At 45.3% G+C, this 17,985-nt stretch overlaps 1 long non-coding RNA gene across 1 annotated transcript; it reads right to left on the bottom strand.

Moving 5' to 3' along the window:
- Positions 1–2,863: 2,863 nt before the first annotated feature.
- Positions 2,864–7,437, bottom strand: LOC142586914 (uncharacterized). The gene is made up of 3 exons (XR_012829290.1): positions 7,203–7,437; positions 3,530–3,605; positions 2,864–3,022 (listed from the first exon to the last, which is right to left on the bottom strand). It is a non-coding gene; the product is annotated as an uncharacterized LOC142586914 (long non-coding RNA).
- Positions 7,438–17,985: the final 10,548 nt, after the last annotated feature.

Genomic DNA, 17,985 nt, shown 5'->3' with positions numbered 1-17,985 from the left:
CTTATTACTTGCTAGTAGAAGATACTAAGAAGCCTATCTGGCTAGTGAAGGCAGTACTTAGTGGTTTACCAGCCGCTGGCTAGTACAGTACTAAGAAGGTAGTAAAATACATAGTAATCTAGTAAACGCGTACATTTACTAGCCATTTACTAAATTTATCTTTATAAAGAGTGTGGCGTCTCACAGGAGCGGTTTTTGAGCGCACTCATATATATAGCATATGGATGCAGGGCGATTTTGTGGACGGTGCTTGCAGTGAAATTTTAGCACGTCACCTATAGTACAGGAAGTGTTAAATACGCGTCGGAGAGGTATGCTATAAAGTTTTGTAGCTGCAGCTGTGCCCACCTTGGCAGTGAATGTGTCGCTCTTTTTCTCGCCGCGACTTTTCTTCGTCATTTCAGTCGACGGCCCGGACTTGCCTTCCACGCGCGGCTTCTTCACGGACACCTTTGAACGATCCTTGGCGAAACGGCCTGCATTCAGCCAACGGCGAGAGGCCCAAGTTGTGGAACAATCTGAGGCGGTGTTCTGGATGGTTCACTTTCAGAGACGCGCACACGTTGGGGAGATTTCGCGTGAACTTTGCACCAGACACTTACGGTGCAGCAATGTGGGTCAGAAATGCTATCTGTAACCGTGTACGCGTACCGTGCTAGTCGCGCTCAATCTCAGGAGAATTGCATATCCTCTTCGGTCACTCATGAATATATTTACGTGAATGATCGCGGCGAGGGAAACCAGCTGAGGATGGTCTGAAGAAGTCATTGCTCAGAGATATACACGACTGCATAATTTACGGAAGCTCGAAAGGCGAGCTATTCGACAGTGGTTTGATAAGAGTTCCAAATCGGCACGTTGTTTTGAAGAGGTTACCCTGGAGTAGCGCGAATAACCTGAAAAGATGAAACGGACAGCACGATTTTGATTCGATGTCATTGATTTGGTAGGTTTGGTCGGGAACTCAAACAGCAGAGGCATGTACAATTTTGGCTCAAATAAATGTAATGTACGCGAGATTACTAACTGCGTGTGTGCCTACTTCAGGTCTCGTTTAAAGCGGGCCATGACACCAAAATTCTAGCAAGATTTTTGCATTGCATGTTAAAGCGTACACGTCCCGCAGTAAGCTGGCAAAATTTGAGCGCATTCGGTGAAGTAGAAATTTTTATTTGAATTGTCAATGTCGCCGTTGAACGGTATAGTAATCTAGCAACACTGAGTGGAGACGAAATGAAGCGGTCTCCCGAGAAGCATAGAGTTTCATCATAGGAAACTCTATGATACTGCGTTATCTCCAGAATCGGTTTACTATTTTGCGCGAGAAGCCAACCGAGCATTCGCACCAAATGCCGGGAAAGAACGAATAGGGAGTTTGGCTTTAATAAAAGAATTATGCGCTTTAACGTATGTACTTGTCGCACTGAGCATACTGAGGTACCGTTTCTCTTATTACTATTTTGATGCCCAATTCTGTGGAGAACGGAGCTGGAAGCCGGCACATCTGTAGAGGTAGAACGAATGGTTCTACATACAAGCCGATTCATTATACGAGTATTGTCCTGCGCACCAGCTAATCGGTAAGACAGCAGCAGCAGCCGCCGTCAGTAAAGTCGTGAAGGGTTTGTCTATAAAGAAAGAAAACAAGGCTAAGCACTGCCTCTTTCAAGCGTGTCCTCCTCCATGCACTATAGTTTGCAAGACCTTTGTCGACTTGCGCCTACCTGCGCCATTCCGATTTTTCTGAGGCTCGCGTAGCGTAGAACTCTCCTTCGGCAACCAGTAAACTGATTTATGCCATGCTCGTGTGCCCCGATAAGGGCACAAGATCAAGGCGGCAAGTTGGGCCAGTTGGTTGGGATTCATAGTAAGGTTCGTTACAGCGCGTGCATGTCATGGTTATCAACTAGCACCTACATATATGTTAGACATATCTTCAACAAAACATCAGTTGAGATTCAGCGCCATGTCGTCGTTTTATACCTTCTTTTGTCCTTGTCTTGTGTTGCGCTGTAACGAACCTTACTATGGAGGGTACACGATCAAGGGAGAAAGTTCAGCAAACAACATCGTATATGTTGCTAAACCGATAACGTGAACACAAAATATCATAGAAGCTATGCCATATATTGTGTTGAGTGCGAAACAACATAACGCAAATAAAGCGTTCAAGGAAGTAAATTCAAGCGGTTGCTATACCAAGAACAAATGAGCACTGTGTCTCAGAGAAAACGTAGAGTGAATGTGGTATACGAGGCATAAAAACAAAAAAGAAAAAGAAGTTTTGTAATATTTATTGGCGCACCTCCAAAAAGCAGTTGCCTTCCCAGGTGTCTGCGCACGGAGTCTCAACAGAAAGCTTGGCCCACACCATGACAGTGCGAGTGCAGAAGCTCTATCTAAATAATAATAAATTATTCACTCCGAGAGTACACCGAGTTGCCTTTCCGTACTACCTTATGGCGCTCCACTTTGCACACGCATACTGTATCTATACACAGTGTGTTTCACATGCTCCGAACGGCGGCGGAAAGCGTGAACATATGTATCCGACTCATGTGGGATGCGGCGGATTTCAGATTTGGCAGACATTTTTTTTTTTTTTTCGCGGCGGCGCTAGCTAGCATCTGCCCAAATGCAGCTTCGATTTCAAGGCGTGACGTAACGTGTTGACGTACCGGCGACGACATCGTATGCTCACATCTGCAAGAGGCGCGGAGCGTTTCGCTTAGCAGAATCGGAGGAAGAGGATTAAAGTAAAGGGATCCCGAGATAAGAAAAAAAAAAGATACAGGAGAGAAGAATTCCTGGGATAAAACGTATTTGTTCGCGTTTCGGAGTGAAGTCAAAGCTCCCTGTGTCGGAAAGCAGACATGCTGGCAGGCGCACTCACGACTTGCTTCCGTGGCAAGATCGGCAACCGACGACGGTCGCTTTGAGGCCTTCGCCGCACTCGCCTTTCTTATCTTCGACGTCGCCGAAGTCGGCTGCTCCTTGCTGGCGAAAGCTGCATTGGATGCACCTGTCGAAGAAGACGTTAGTGAGCGATTCACGGATAGTTAAGTCAGCGGGTTTGTCGATCAGTTGACTTATGAGAGAGTCATTGAGGCAACAAAGAAAGCACCTTATAGCTGGTAAAATTTTGGAACTATAGTTTACTGCGGCCATTAGTTTTCGCAGTGAAATCGGGGAACGATCGATGAGAATGCACACACATCAATGCCCAGCAATCATCGCTTGGCAAGACGATAAAAAGGTTAAACAGGTCATCTGAAAGCGATTTGGCTGTATCGGCGAGGCTTGAAAGCGAAATACCAGCTTCGCTGTTGCACATCAGCATTATTCTGTTTCTTTTTCCTTTACCTTCTTTTAATAATTTAGATGGTCAATACTTATACCGAACAAGACCCATGCAGTTCTGTTTATATTTTAGTTCATCTTTACTTACTCAGCGAATTACTTAAATCCTAAAGCCTTATCGCGAATACCTCTGGTAAAATAAGGCATACGACACATGTGACGTGCTCACGTTTGGACGCCTTAGACTTCCGCGAAATCCTGCTTTCCTGGCCCTTCGCTGTGCCTTTCATGATGTCGAACAGTACCTGCATGAAAAATCAAGGTATATACTTGCGGAGGCAGGCGTCCAGGAAGCGAAGTTTGCATTAAAGCTGCTTGCGTGCGGCAGTGCCACTAAACACAGCCGCCTCTCCGTGAAAGCAGGGAAGTGTACTTTATTTATTTATTTATTTATTTATTTATTTATTTATTTATTTATTTATTTATTCATTCATTCATTCATTCAGTACCTGCATCGCCTTGGAAGGTATTACATCAGGGGCACATACATATATACATCAATTGTCACTCATGTCAATACACAAAGCGCGGTAAAAGTTTTCATTACATTGTATACCTACAATATTTGACGGGAGAGCATTCCACTCCCTTGCGGTACTATAAAAAGCATAACGCAAGGTGTCACCCTTAAAAGGAAATTCGTGAAGTTTCAAGGCACGGTCCCTTCTACGCGAGATATATGACGGTAGTGTAATATATTTGTTCCTGTCAATGCATGTTTTAGAATGGTAAACGCTGTGGCAAATTTTGAGTCTGAGACCATTTCTTCTGTCCTTTCAATCCTGCCAGTGAAGTCTCCGCTTGCTTTCGGTGATACTGAGGTTTTTGTCGTAATTCCCCAGAACGAATCGAACCGCGCCCTATTCTGAATTTTTTCAAGCAAATCGACTAACTGACGCGTATAAGGATACCAGCTAGCAGATACACGCGTACTCAAGTACCGAACGTACGTGAGTGAAATACAGCCGTTCTTTCAATTTACTACGTAAGTGGCCAAAATTTCGACGTAGGAAACTCAATTTTCGTGCCGCCTTCCTTCTTACCTCATGTACAATGACTGTTACACCTTAAATCCAAGGTAAACAAAACTCCTAAGTATTTGCATTCCGTAACCCTGCGTAGAGTAACGCTATTTAATTTGTACTCATATGCCTTGTATGAATGTTCCCTTGTAAAGGTGATGTTAAAACATTTTGAAACGTTAAGCAACATTTCCCATTTCGCATACCAAGCTGAAACTTCATCTAAATCACTCTGAAGTGCACAAAAGTCACAATCACTATCAATCACTACAGTCGTCTCAAACATCATGAAATATGACGTAATACCACTAGTGATAACATTTATGTACAACAAAAATAAGAGAGGCCCCAAGACAGCGCCTTGGGGTACTTCAGAGGTCACTGCAGTAAGATCAGAGGAGATGCGCCATTGAGAACCACAGGCTGTTGTCTATGTTAAAGATATTCAGATATCCATGCAGCCATCTTTTTGTGCAATTTGTAGGCGCGTAATTTACTAATAAGTAGGTCATGAGCCACAATGTCAAATGCTTTACGAAAATCAAGAAAGATGCATTTGTCTGCCTTTTGTCTAATGCTAGGGCCAAATCATGAATGAATTCTACAAGCTGTGTATTACAAGAAAAGTCCTGCCAGAATCCGTGTTGGTTTGCATTTAATAGATTGTGTGTAACTAGATGCGATATAATACAACTTTATATAACGTGTTCCATTATTTTACATGTAATACTAGTCAAGCACACTGGCCTGTAGTTCTTAACGCAGTTTCTAGGCCCACTTTTGTATACAGGCACAGCATTCGCCAATTTCCAGTCGGTAGGCACGGCACCCATATCTAAACACTTTTGGAAAAGACTGCATAAATACAGGCATAACGATTTGCAACAACTACTAGGCATTGCTGCTGCTATATCGTCTGGCCCATTTGCCTTTCTGGAAGAAACATTTGCTAAGAGCTTACGTACACCTTCCAAAGCAAACTCAACTTCGGTGCATTTCTTCATTGCATAGCGAAAAATCCACACATACAACCCAAAATTGGCGATTACTAAATACGGAAGAAAAATAAGTACTAAATACTTCAACTTTGCGCTTGTCATCATCGAGTACCACAATTCTGTCCATTACGCCGAATATACTTCCAAAATTCTCTGGGATCATCTACTAACCGTTCCCCAAGACGAGCAAAATAAGATTCCTTAGCCGATCTGGTTGAATTCTGAAAATCAAAGTTCAACCCATTTAGTTCGTATAAGTTTTCCAGAGACCTGTGTTTTTTATACTTTAAGTATACCCTCCGCACCCTGCGCAGAAATACGCGCTATGCGTGATGAAACCACGGTTTATCTTTATCACGTTTAGATGAGAGGATCCACGTCGGAACGAATTTATCTCGTAGATAGAAGAGCTTTCTTTAAAGCTTTCCCACAACCGTTCAACGCTCAAATCATCCGCTAATGTGTTGGTAAGTACGAGTCTAATGACTGATTTATAGAACGGTAATCAGCCTTACAATACAAGACCCCTTTTCTAGGCGGTTTCTTCCCCATGGATGCTATTTTAACACTAACGTCAACAACAAAAATGTTATGGCCGCTCAATCCAGGTAGTGCATGAACGTCTGATAGAATACCAGACGCATTACACAACAGCAAGTCCAAGACATGGCCAGTACCATCGTCACGCGACGCACTGAGGACATATTGTTCAAATGCATGACTGTCCATTAGATAAAAAAACGAGGAGTACAAACAACTATGAACAGAATTCGTGGAAATTGTACATGACCAGTCAATTTACGGTAGGTTAAAGTCACCTACGACCAAGACACTGTCATTTCTCAAACGCTCCATAAAGTTAGAAAGCTTGATCAACTGCTCATTCGCAGGCTTGGTGGACGATAGTAGGAGCCAAACACTATGCTTTTTCCGTTTGCAAGCCGAGTCCTACAAAAAACTGCCTCGATATCAAGAAGTACGTGGGCTTGGCACGTGAACGCAAGGTACACTATTACTTACTAGAATAAGAACACCTCCACCATGAGAATTTTGATCGCGCAGAAAACGGTGCTAGTTTGCTGGGAAAAGAAGTAACAGGCCCGAATGTTAATCAAATCGGTATACCGTATACGTCTCCACTTCGTCCTGTGGGCCCCGTGCGCCCTGGGTTCAAACGGGCGCGTCCCGCAACCAGTATCTCAAGATAGGGAAATCGGGAGTTTTAGCCAGCCGTATACTTATTACCTTTCACGGCATGCCGGACGCATCCGATATTCCGTAAAAAGGTTAATACCAAGGACCTAAACGTGAGCAGGCGCCTTGGTGGAGCCATCTGATGGCACAGCGTTTAACCGGAGAGCACGCAAAGCTACTACAACAGTGCGCGACCATATTCCACTTAGTTATGGGTGTAAAAAGAAGCATCGACAGTGACATAATCGTAGTCGTTCAGGAAATGATTTGTATGTGCGACAACTGTGGTTTTCCTGCAGTAGAATCATTCGGAAGGGCCTCGACTTGCATCTGTCTTTCTCCCTGTTGACTGCAACAACTGCTGTCCTTTATAGTACTCGAACATAACGATATTCGACTAAAACGAAGATTGTTCTATTCGTATTCAAAATTTCGAATATCCGCACACCTTTGTAGCAGAAAGGCACAAACGCAGGATAACTCCCGCCTTCTTTACGTGCTGCGAGTGCCCTGACCACCCGAGAACTATTCGTGACAAACCGAGCAAAAAAAAGGGGTCCGTAGCATTGTTCCAAACAAGCACCAGTTGCGTTTGTGCCTGTGAGCGCTGAGAAAAGAGAACACATACCTTCGAAAGTCGGTGACCGCCTTTTTTTCCGTGGCTGAGCTGACCAAAGGGATCCACCCCTGACAGTGCCGCTTCTCCTTCTTCGTCTCACGCGATTGCACGCGCTGAAGATCATGCGGTGCATGGCCGCCACAATGATTGTTCGTTTGTTTCCGGAAGAGAAGGATGTTGCTTGCTGCTGGCAGCTTCTTTAGTACTACTGCTAATATCTCTCCTCCCCCGCTTCTTTTTTTCCCCTAGCCCTCCGGCTAGTCTTCTGCTGTGGGTATATGATGCGATTAGCATTCTTTGGGAGCTTCGGGACTACGACGAAGTGGTGGTGGTAGTGGTGGTGTTGCAGCCAAATAAGTTACTCAATCATATTACCACCCGGTTCGTATCCTATCCATCCACAGTGGGTTTGTGCTATTAATAGAGGCTTCATCATCATCATCATCATCATCATCATCATCATCATCATGGTGTTGCAGCAGGCGGGGACGATGTGGTCCTGTTGCTGTGTGTTTACTCTGCCAGTCTACGTGTCTACGGTTTTCTACTCGCCGACAAACGACGTTCAGAAATTCCGCTTCGAAATCTGGGACTGCCTTTATGTGGTACTTACTCTCACTTGGAGCAACGGTATTAGGATACAGCCACAGGAAAGTTTGCCGAGCGATTTATAATTTCCTCTGGGACACAAAAAGATTGCCTTATGAATAGTTCGCTTTTTTCCATGGTTAATCTATCTCCCCTTCAATCAATTCTAAATTTAGAAAATTCAAAGTGATGACACAAATTCACAGTTACAACATTATTATTATTATTATTATTATTATTATTATTATTATTATTATTATTATTATTATTATTATTATTATTATTATTATTATTCAAAGTTAACTTGCTCAGTTTTACGTCTATCCTTTACTATTTACAATTTCTATCTAGGCAAGGCTGACTGCCTTATTATACATTGCTTCATTTCCTTTATTATCGGACAGTGATGCTCACTTGTTACACAGAATTCCTTGTTTGAGTATTCTATACCATCTTTCACGTGATTGTTTTTTAGTTTTGTGTTTTTCAATTATCTCACCCTTATTATATTTGATGTACCGTACAGGCAATATTTTCAATTTTGACGTGTTCCCATTGTTTGGTTTTTATCACAGATCTAATTTTTGATGTTATGTGTAGCTATTCCTTTTTGTGTTCTTTTCAAGCTTCTAGATTATTGGTAACATTGCTTGTAGGCAGCTACCATGCGATTCAGAATCGCATGTTCATTCTGCTTCTTGCAGTTGCTCTGATATAAATTTCTAATTAACTCTAGCCTGTTCATCTGATAGCATGTGCTCTTTACTGTGCAAAATAAGAAACTTTAGCACACTTCGCGTTCTTGCTGTTCGTCATTGTACGTTTACTTACGAATTTCATTTATGCATGTTATAGTCGTTGTTGATCAATTTCTAGTTCATTAAGAATTGTTTCTGAGAGTATTAGTCATTCTTGATGTGCTTTTAATTCGATTTATTTTGCATTTCTCATTTATTTTCCTCAAACTTTGCATAAGTATTATTTTTGCAATAAACTGTTGCTTTGTGATATGCTCGCTTCTTGCGCTCTTAGCACAAAAGCCCCGGCCTGGCCGATTGCCAAGACGCGCCAATTTCTTAGCCGGATGTCATTCCCATTTTGGTCGTAAACATCGTTGCTGCATACCAAAGGCGGCACTGCGGATTCATTTTCGTCGACATGGTCCTTTTCAGGTGACTTGGTAGAGGATGCGTCGGCCTCTATAGGCAACAGTGCTTGGCATCATCATACCTTGCTGGTGAGGAAGCGCACTGACACGGACACAGTGAAGACACACAAGAAAAGACGACACTCTTGTGTGTCTTCACTGTGTCCGTGTCAGTGCGCTGCTTCACCAGCAAGGTATGATGATCACTCACCAACTAGCCCAACTTTCCACTTTACAGTGCTTGGCACTGCGCCAGGAGCTCAGTAGCACTAGACGCCGACGCTTCGATCATTTGGAAACCGCGAAAACCAGCTTCAGATTATCGTAAACCTTTCAAGACTACGTCTAGACCAGCTTTTTGACAACGTCTTAAAAGCGTTTAGAAATCATATATGAAGAGCCCTGGCAAAGGGATTACTTCTCTTTACAAATCCTATTTCAAGACCAGCTTTTCGAATACGTTTTGAAAAGCTGTTCTAGATCGTCTGAAAAAAGTAATTAAGCTGGACATTAGCAGACATACACGGCGTTTCAACAACGAAGCTGTCTTACTCGTGTCTTCTTTAAACCGTTTTTATCGTCTCGGATAAACGCTATAAAAACGTTATGTGTCTCTTCTGTGTTACATGGGATAAGCTGCTAATTGACAAAATCGTGCCATGTTTTTAATTAATAACATTAGTGCACATGTTGCAATGGTGGAAATGAGTCCGCTAACATGCAGGACCTATTCAGTTGGAACCAACCAGTTTCAAAGATATATGTCAAAGTATACGGTAAAAAATGTCTCGGTGTCATAGCTATTTTCTTGTTGCACTGCGAATATATGCAGTGCTCGGGGGAAGTAATCGGGACACTAACTCATTTTGCTGACTCTGACTTCGTATATCTCGAAATTGGCGCCATAGTTACAAAAATTGGTTCTGATTGAATAGGTCCTGCACGTTCACTGCCTCTAATTCCGTCATTACAGCATGTGTCCTAGAACGATCAATTAAAAATATAGTTAGCGCGATTTTTTCAATTATATGCTTCTGCACTTGAGACTTATTCAGAACGTAATGTCCACCACTTAAGGTAACCCTGTTTAAGAAGCGGAACACGCTGGTATCTGTAACAAAAGGCCTTTAAAAAATCGACATAAGAAAGAGCACTCGGTAACGTGACTCAAAAAAAGAAAGAAAAGAAACCTAAAAATGAATGTCGGCAAAAGAACGCCTGCCGCGGACAAGCCATCGTGTTGCCGTCATCGGGAAGTCGCCGGCCCGTGTGTCGGCCGAACGCGGTCACTTAACCGGCGGTCATGACGCCGACGCGGTGTCGTCTGCCGACCACCTGCCAGCGATCGGCAAATGGGCTGGCCACGGGCAACAAACAAGCTCGGCCCGAGCCAGATGGCCGAAATCGGGCCGTCTACTCTTTAACTGTCATGGGCGTCGGCCCGTTATTCTGCCGAGCTCCTATTTAAAGCGAATGCTTTACTAGCCGCGAACTTGCAATTTCGCCGTGGCAGTGCTCCAGGGAGATACATGACATCACAACGCGCGCCTCGCCGCGGATATTTCTCTCTCTCTCTCGCTCCCTAGTCACTACTGCGCATGCGCCACTAGTAGTACCAAGCCACAACTGTTCCGCCGCTGCTCAGCGCTGCAGTAGCAGCGCCGCACCTTTCCTCCGTCGCCGTTTGGTATGACGTCTCACCGCGTTCCTCGTCGTTGCGCTCGCCTCCGCTCGCTTCGCCAGCTGCATCGCATGCCTGATAACATGTCGGAGGATCGAAAAGGAGAGCTCGCATGAGGCGCAACCACAGTTGAGGCGGTAATATGGACGGCGACAATTCTGATAAGCAGGAGGAGGCCTGGAATCGACATCGGAACGAGATGTAGAGGAAACGAATCGCCCAAGGAACAGACGAACAGCGCACCGAACGACTCGCTAAACGCCGCAACATAGCTAGACAACCAGACTAACCTGGACTCGCAATCAAGATTAACCAAGGCTAAACCACCTAACCTTAACTTTCGCTACGTATATCCTGGCATAGCCGAGCTAAGCCACTGCCAATTTTTTTTGCTGGGGTGGTGGAAGACGGCATAACTCGTATGTACTTACGTCATGCGCACCGCTTCTCCTATACGCTGTTTCTACATCTACAGTCAGATACAACTAAAAAAAACCAGTAACAAATACCCCTCAAAGGAGACCAGTGGCTTCCTATGTCGGCACTTCATGACGTCACCGTTGATCCCCCTTGCAGCTGCTAGTGCGAGATCGCAGGGAGATGATACCCAGGTAGCACAAAAGAGATACGTAACGTTTTCGTAGCATTTATCCAAGACGATAAAAACGGGTTAAAGAAGACACGAATGAGAGAAATTCGGCGGGAAAACGTCGTATATCTCTGCTAATGTCCGGCTTAATTACTTTCTTGAGACGATCTAGAACAGGTCTGCAAGACGTATTCGAAAAGCTGGTCTAGAAATAGGATTGGGAAAGACGCAAGTAATCCCTTTGCCAAAGCTATTCGTAACCAATTTCTAAACGTTTTAGGACGTTATCAAAAAGCTGGTCTAGAAGCGGTCTTGAAAGGTTTACGATCATCTGGAACTAATTTTCGCGGGTGATGGGCGCGATCAGGCATCGTTGTGCAAAACACGCGTTTAGTTTCACCTCACGCGACTGGCCTATGCCGCGCAGACGTCGTCAGCCGCACCCGTTGGCACGGCCTAGGCCAATCGCGTGAGGTGAAACTGATCGGACCTTTCGAACAACGATCTGCAATCGCGCCCCAGATGAGTAGAAGCGTCGGTGTTGACTGTAAGAGCCATGGCGCTGTGCCAAGCACTGTTCCCCGCATGGCCGGCGCATCCTCTACCAAGTCGCACGAAAATGAGCCTGTTAGGAATAATAAATCCTTAATACCGCCTTTAGTAAACTACGATTCTTACAACCACAATGGGAATGACATCCTGCAAAGAACAAATGGCCACGTCTTGGCAGGTGGCCAGACCAAGCCCTTCATGCCAAGAGTGCATGAAATGAGAACATTGTGACAAAGCAAAAACACTTTATTAAAATGTAATGCTTATGCAAGGTTCGAACAAACTGTGTGAGAAATGCAAATAGAAGTAAAAGTACATAAACAATGACAAAAGTCGCAGAAAGGATTCGTAATGAATTCGAAAGTGAACATTCACTAGCACATAAACAAAATTCCAAGTACACATACAAAAATGAACAGAAAAACCTGGAGTGTACTAAAGTGTCTAATTCATCATAGTAAAGTGCACGTGCTATTAGACGGACTAGTGTTATGCAGAAGTGACATCGGAGCGAATGGAAGAAGTAGACTGAAAAATGCAAGAGTATGAATAGGATGGTAACTGCCTCCAAGCAATGTTACCAATCAGCTAGAAGCTTGAAAAGAGCACAAAAAGAAATACCACCGCATACCATCATAAAACAATCCTGTGACAGAAATAAAAAGATGGGAGCAATGCAAAATTTAAAATATTGCCTTTAGGATATATCAGAGAAAGTAATGGAGAGAAAAAATAACAATACAACAAAAAGCAATAAAGTGAAATTAGTATAGAATACTTAAACGGGGGATTCAGTGTAACAAGTGAACACTACTGTAGTACAGCGAACGACGAGACAGTAATGCTGCATCTTGCCACTCCAGAACGTGAGAAATGAATATGCAAGCCTCATATTAGAAACTTACATAAACATGGAAATAAACTGGAATGCACTAGAAGCTGCATTTGTGTAACAAAGGAAGCAATGGTCATAATAAATAGTAAGTGTTTTATCTAAAAAGCCCTTTACAAGAGGCAAAGTTGTACCTCTCTGGCAAAAACAAAGTTGCAACGAATAATTTGCAAACCAGCAAATACATTAATTAGCACACTGACATGTCACACTTTGCGCACATCTCCAGTCTCCTAAAGTAAAAAAAAGCGCTCTGAATGAGAAAAACGTTTAACACATGTAGCCCAGAGCAAATTCTTTGCCAGTTCACTCACACTTTCAACTCCAAAAACATTTGCCACAAAGTCCAGACACAGTTCCACTGATGTTTACCAATTCACCCCCACTTTCACGTCAAAAATATTTGGCACACAGTCCAGGCAGAGTTTCATAGATAAACAGCTTGAGAGCACCCTACTGATTATTGTGCAGTCCCGCTGCTGGAAATATAACTGCCGCACATGCTGCTAGTGGTTTCAATATAGACACACTTGCTGCCCTGGACAGGTATGCTCAGATATCTGCACTGGTGCTCCATATTGTCGAAATAGACACATTGACGTACTACGCTGGTAATTGAAATGTTTTGAATGCACAAGTATTGGCTTCACCAGAAAGACTTGCCCACATACCACCACTGGCATATATATGCACTTGCTCTTCACTCAGTAGCATTGAACTTAAATTGTTCCCTATGTGGGAGCCATGTGTAAAACCGGTGTCACACGACCACTCTCGATCGCGATCAAGCCCGATCCGGATCGAAATTATCGATGCGACTGCCTCACTCTCGTAGTTTGCGCAGCGGAGCCAATCACGACCGAGAAATTCTATTTGTAACGGACTGGATAGCGACTAAAAGAGCCCCGTGTGAAACCGGTATCAAATAATGCACAGACGTACGCTAGGAAAATGTGTTGCACAAGGACAAAGAACTGCGACATGCCCTGTTGTGCGAAGCGCGCGAACAGAACACATCTATATATATAAAAAAAAACTGCGAGAGCGCTTCGCGAACTCCATGCGCACACATGGCACCCGCACGAAAGCGCAAAGGGCGCACAGCGTACATTCCGACACATGTCCCAAACTGCAAACAATCGTACTACCTAAAGCATACAAGTTATTTTATACCAAGGGCATACCCGACTCCCGTATGCAGTATCCATGAGCGAGTTATGCAGCGTACATGCTGTATCCATTCGCCAAATAGTAAAATTGATAAAAAGCACAAAGCTACAAGAGACTCAATACATTACTACCATTTGAGGCGTCAAATAAAATCGAATTTGGCCGTTTCATATATTGGACACAATATATGGACACATGTGGTACTCGGTAAGACCATAAAATACCCATCACGTGGGTAAAGGGGGCGAAAACACAATCGAGAACCTGAAGCGCAAACGATAAAAGCACGGTATGGTGCACGCAAAATTCTGTCAGTGCGCTGTAGCGCGAGGGAAGAAAATAGGGCGAGCACTTGACCTCACCTTTTGGGATACCGCACTAGTACTGAATAATTAAAAAAAAAAGTCTGTTTGAACCAGTTCCCTTGTCTGCAACACTCTTGCTAAACGGGAGACAAAAATACCACGATGACGGCTCTATTGCGGAGATCGGCAAGGTGCGCACAGACAGAAATTTTGCCGCCTTTCTTCGCATTCTGCAAAATGCTTTCTTGTTAGGATCACGCATAGCGGCCGATCCCGACGCTAGGGACACACAGGCACGATTTCGTCCCTCTAACTTTCGTCCTTATACTGCCCTTAACGCCTTAATTACAGCGTCAGTGAAAAGGCACCTCACATAACATGACAATGAACTTGAAGAGCTGATTAGTGCCCTCCACTCCGCGCCCTCCAATTGAAAACACTACTGATTTCCAAATTAAACTACACAAACACATCGCACAACCCAAACTAATCACAGAACGTCGTTTTCTTGACGGCAAAACCCTGCAACACTTACATGACAAAGGGCAGCGGCAGCACATTCAGAACAGCCGCTATCATACCACAGCGCAATGCAAGTGCGATAACGCTATTATGCCCGGCTCAAACAGATCGCACAACCCAAACTAATCACAGAATGTCGTTTTCTTGACAGCAAAGCACTGCAACACTTACATGACAAAGGGCAGCGGCAGCACATTCAGAACAGTCGCAAACAGACCATAGTGCAATGCGAGTGCGATAACGCAACTATGCCCGGCTTCACGAATAACGTGGCCGCCTTCGTCACATAACAATTGAAAACACTACTGATTTCCAAATTAAAACCACACAAACATATCGCACAACCCAAACTGATCACAGAATATCGTTTTCTTGACAGCAAAACACTGCAACACTTACATAGCAAAGGGCAGCAGCAGCACATTCAGAACAGCCGCAAACACACCACAGCGCGGTGCGAGTGCGGTGACGCGACGACGCCATGACGACGCGATTGTGCCCGGCTCGCCCGGCTGCCCGGCATCACGAATCACGTGGCCACCTTGGTCACATGATTTGACGACGGTATCGCCACCTTGCGCAAGGTCGGATCGCGTTGATGGGTTGTTGAATATTGTAGAAGCCGCTAAAGAGGCTGACGCGCCGTGGCGTGGCGGTGGCGCCTTGAGTCGTTTTCAAAACGTATTCACCCATCGTTTTTAAGCTGCCTGGCTTCCAACGTTATCAAAACGTATTCACCCCTCGTTTTTAAGCTATCTTGTTTGGAACGTCTTTGATGCGTCGATTTTGGTCAAAAATCCGTTTCAGACGTTGAATCCCTTAATACGACGTTTTCAAGACTTTGTGTGCTACCTGGGTAGCGGCGAAGGGATAAGCCTCGAATTAACCGGATTACCTGTGACGTCATGATAATCGGTCGGCATCATTGCTTTAAACGGATTCTTCCGAGGGGCATTTGGCACTCCACTTATCAGCTGTACCCGACTGCGCGACTAGAACGCTCTGCACAATTGCCACGAGCAACACTTTCTACCATTTTCGGAATAGTTATCGGTCCTCCAGACGTCTTTCAGCGCGGACGATACCGACAGGAACTCTGATCTTGGACGACCACCGAGTTCAGTTTCTTTTGAAGAAGTCGCCCCAATAAGTTCGTCTTTCCGCCGGTAAGCGCCTCTATTTTACTCACGCACCGTCACCGCTTCGTAACGTACGGCGATGCATGAACGTACGGCGATGGACAGCACCACTCAAAATGGTGCTGTCCGCATACATTCAGGCCAAACAAAGACAACGCTGTGGAATGTATGACCGAGTCGACAAAAAACACGTGCGTTTGAAGACGACGTGATTCAAGTCGGGCACGAAATTTACAATCAAACGCAGTGCGAACATGCGGCACTTAGGAGAGCGAAAAACTAACGAAGCCGCATACAGCAAGTGGCAGCGCATGAGATTAATGACGAGCGAAGAATCACTCGTTTACCTCACAGAGCCGGGACCATTGCGTTGGGTTGAAATCAGCCCGGCTCACTCCTTGAAGACAGACCTTCCTCCGTGCCGCGTCTCGCGTCGCAGATGGAATCTGGAAGAATCGCTTGCCGTCTATTTCACGTGTGCTGCTCACGAAGGCACAGTGACACGGCATCGCGAACATGCAACTGTGAGGAGGAGGAGCAGATATGAATGAAGAGAAAGGAGGGTAGGTCGGCCTGGACAGCGTGTCTCTGGCGTGCTACTCCTCACTGGGGTAAGGGGAAGTGACAGGTACAGGGAAATCTAGGTGGCAGGTGATTATGATATGTTACAACGAGCATATACATGTTGTCCAATACGCGGATGTGCGCTTTAGACACACTGCACGCAGGAGTAACCTTGTCCGTACAAAACATTATCGCGCAAACACATTTCGCACTGTCTTCCTATCTCACAGGTCCTTGAGACGACCGTCTAATCCAGTCTCGCATAGAAAGTTCAACAGTGATTTTATGGTGCGTTGGGCATGGTCAACTCTTCTCCAGGCGCCTTAAATCTTTTCTTCCGAAAAGGGGCGAGAGTATAAGCAGTCAACGCTAGACTACGCTACATCAACACTACGTCTACACTAGACATGGAACTACGCTACAAAAGCACAAAGGGAGCGCGAGATGTGGCTCCTCTATACGCCGCTCACGTTTGGCACCGCGATGTCGGCGGAACCAAAAAACAAGCAAAAGCGCGCGAAAGGTCGTGACAGCGTCCGACCCACGACCTACTGTATAACAGGACCACGACCTACTTTTTACAGTAGGTCGTGGTCCGACCAATGGGAGGGCCACGACCTACTGCTACTCCCCACGACCCCTTATACAGTAGGTCGTGGGGAGGGCCCAGCGTCGAGGGAACGCGCAGGGAAAAAGGACGGTGGCAACCTTGAAAACGTGGCGCTACTTTTAGTTTTATTTAGAAGTTTTAATTAGCGCGCTCCTACGTCCTTTCCACGGCGCGCGATTCTCTTCTCCACCTCCAGGCGCCTTCTTCCTCCGGCGCTTCCTTCCCTCGAGGCGACATACACAATCTCGCTGATTTCGCAGACGGGCGTGTACGCTTGCGCGTAAAAAAAGAAAAGAAAAAAAATTACCGACGATTACGTTACTTCCTAATTCGAAATGTGAGCGCAGCAAATAAGCTGTTTCACCTTTTGGATAGATTGAGGCAAAGAAATCGAGCAACACATGTATGCGCTATCACATAATTTTTTTTTATTTTTCACACGTATTCCTTTAACAAAGACTCCACTAACAGTTCTTGACAGTCATGAAGGAAGCTTTGTGGTCGGAGAAATAGACTGATATATGTTCGACTTGGTACACCAATGCTTGATTCTCAAAGACGAGATCTATACAAGTGCCTCGCGAGGTTGTCACAGCCGTGGGGGAAGCAGAGGCTAAGCGCCGCCGCCGAGAAGACCCTGCCGTTCGCGCCGCCGAAGCGGAGGCTCATCGCCGCCGTCGAGAGCAACCAGCAGTAAGCGAGGCTGAAGCAGAAGCTCATCGCCGCCGCCGAGAAGACCCTGCAGTTCGCGCCGCCGAAGCGGAGGCTCATCGCCGCCGTCGAGAGCAACCAGCAGTAAGCGGAAGCGGAGGGGGGCGGCGTGTACACCCAGCGGCAAACGATGGGGGCAGAAGCGCGCGCAGCAAGCGGACAACACGATAAAGGGAGGAGGGAAGAGATAGCAGCGACTGACTGATGCCGCTGACGGCGATAGTGAGTCAACCCCAGCTATCCGCCACACAAGAACAGGGGGGGGGGACCCTTTCCTCCTCTTTCTGCATGGCGGCGACGGTGTTCTATGCAGTCACGTTAT

Source organism: Dermacentor variabilis, chromosome 7, assembly GCF_050947875.1.
Source record: "Dermacentor variabilis isolate Ectoservices chromosome 7, ASM5094787v1, whole genome shotgun sequence".
NCBI classification, from domain to species: domain Eukaryota; kingdom Metazoa; phylum Arthropoda; class Arachnida; order Ixodida; family Ixodidae; genus Dermacentor; species Dermacentor variabilis.
The sequence above is the reverse complement of the archived record's forward strand: the minus strand, read 5'-3'. Positions and strand labels throughout refer to the sequence as shown.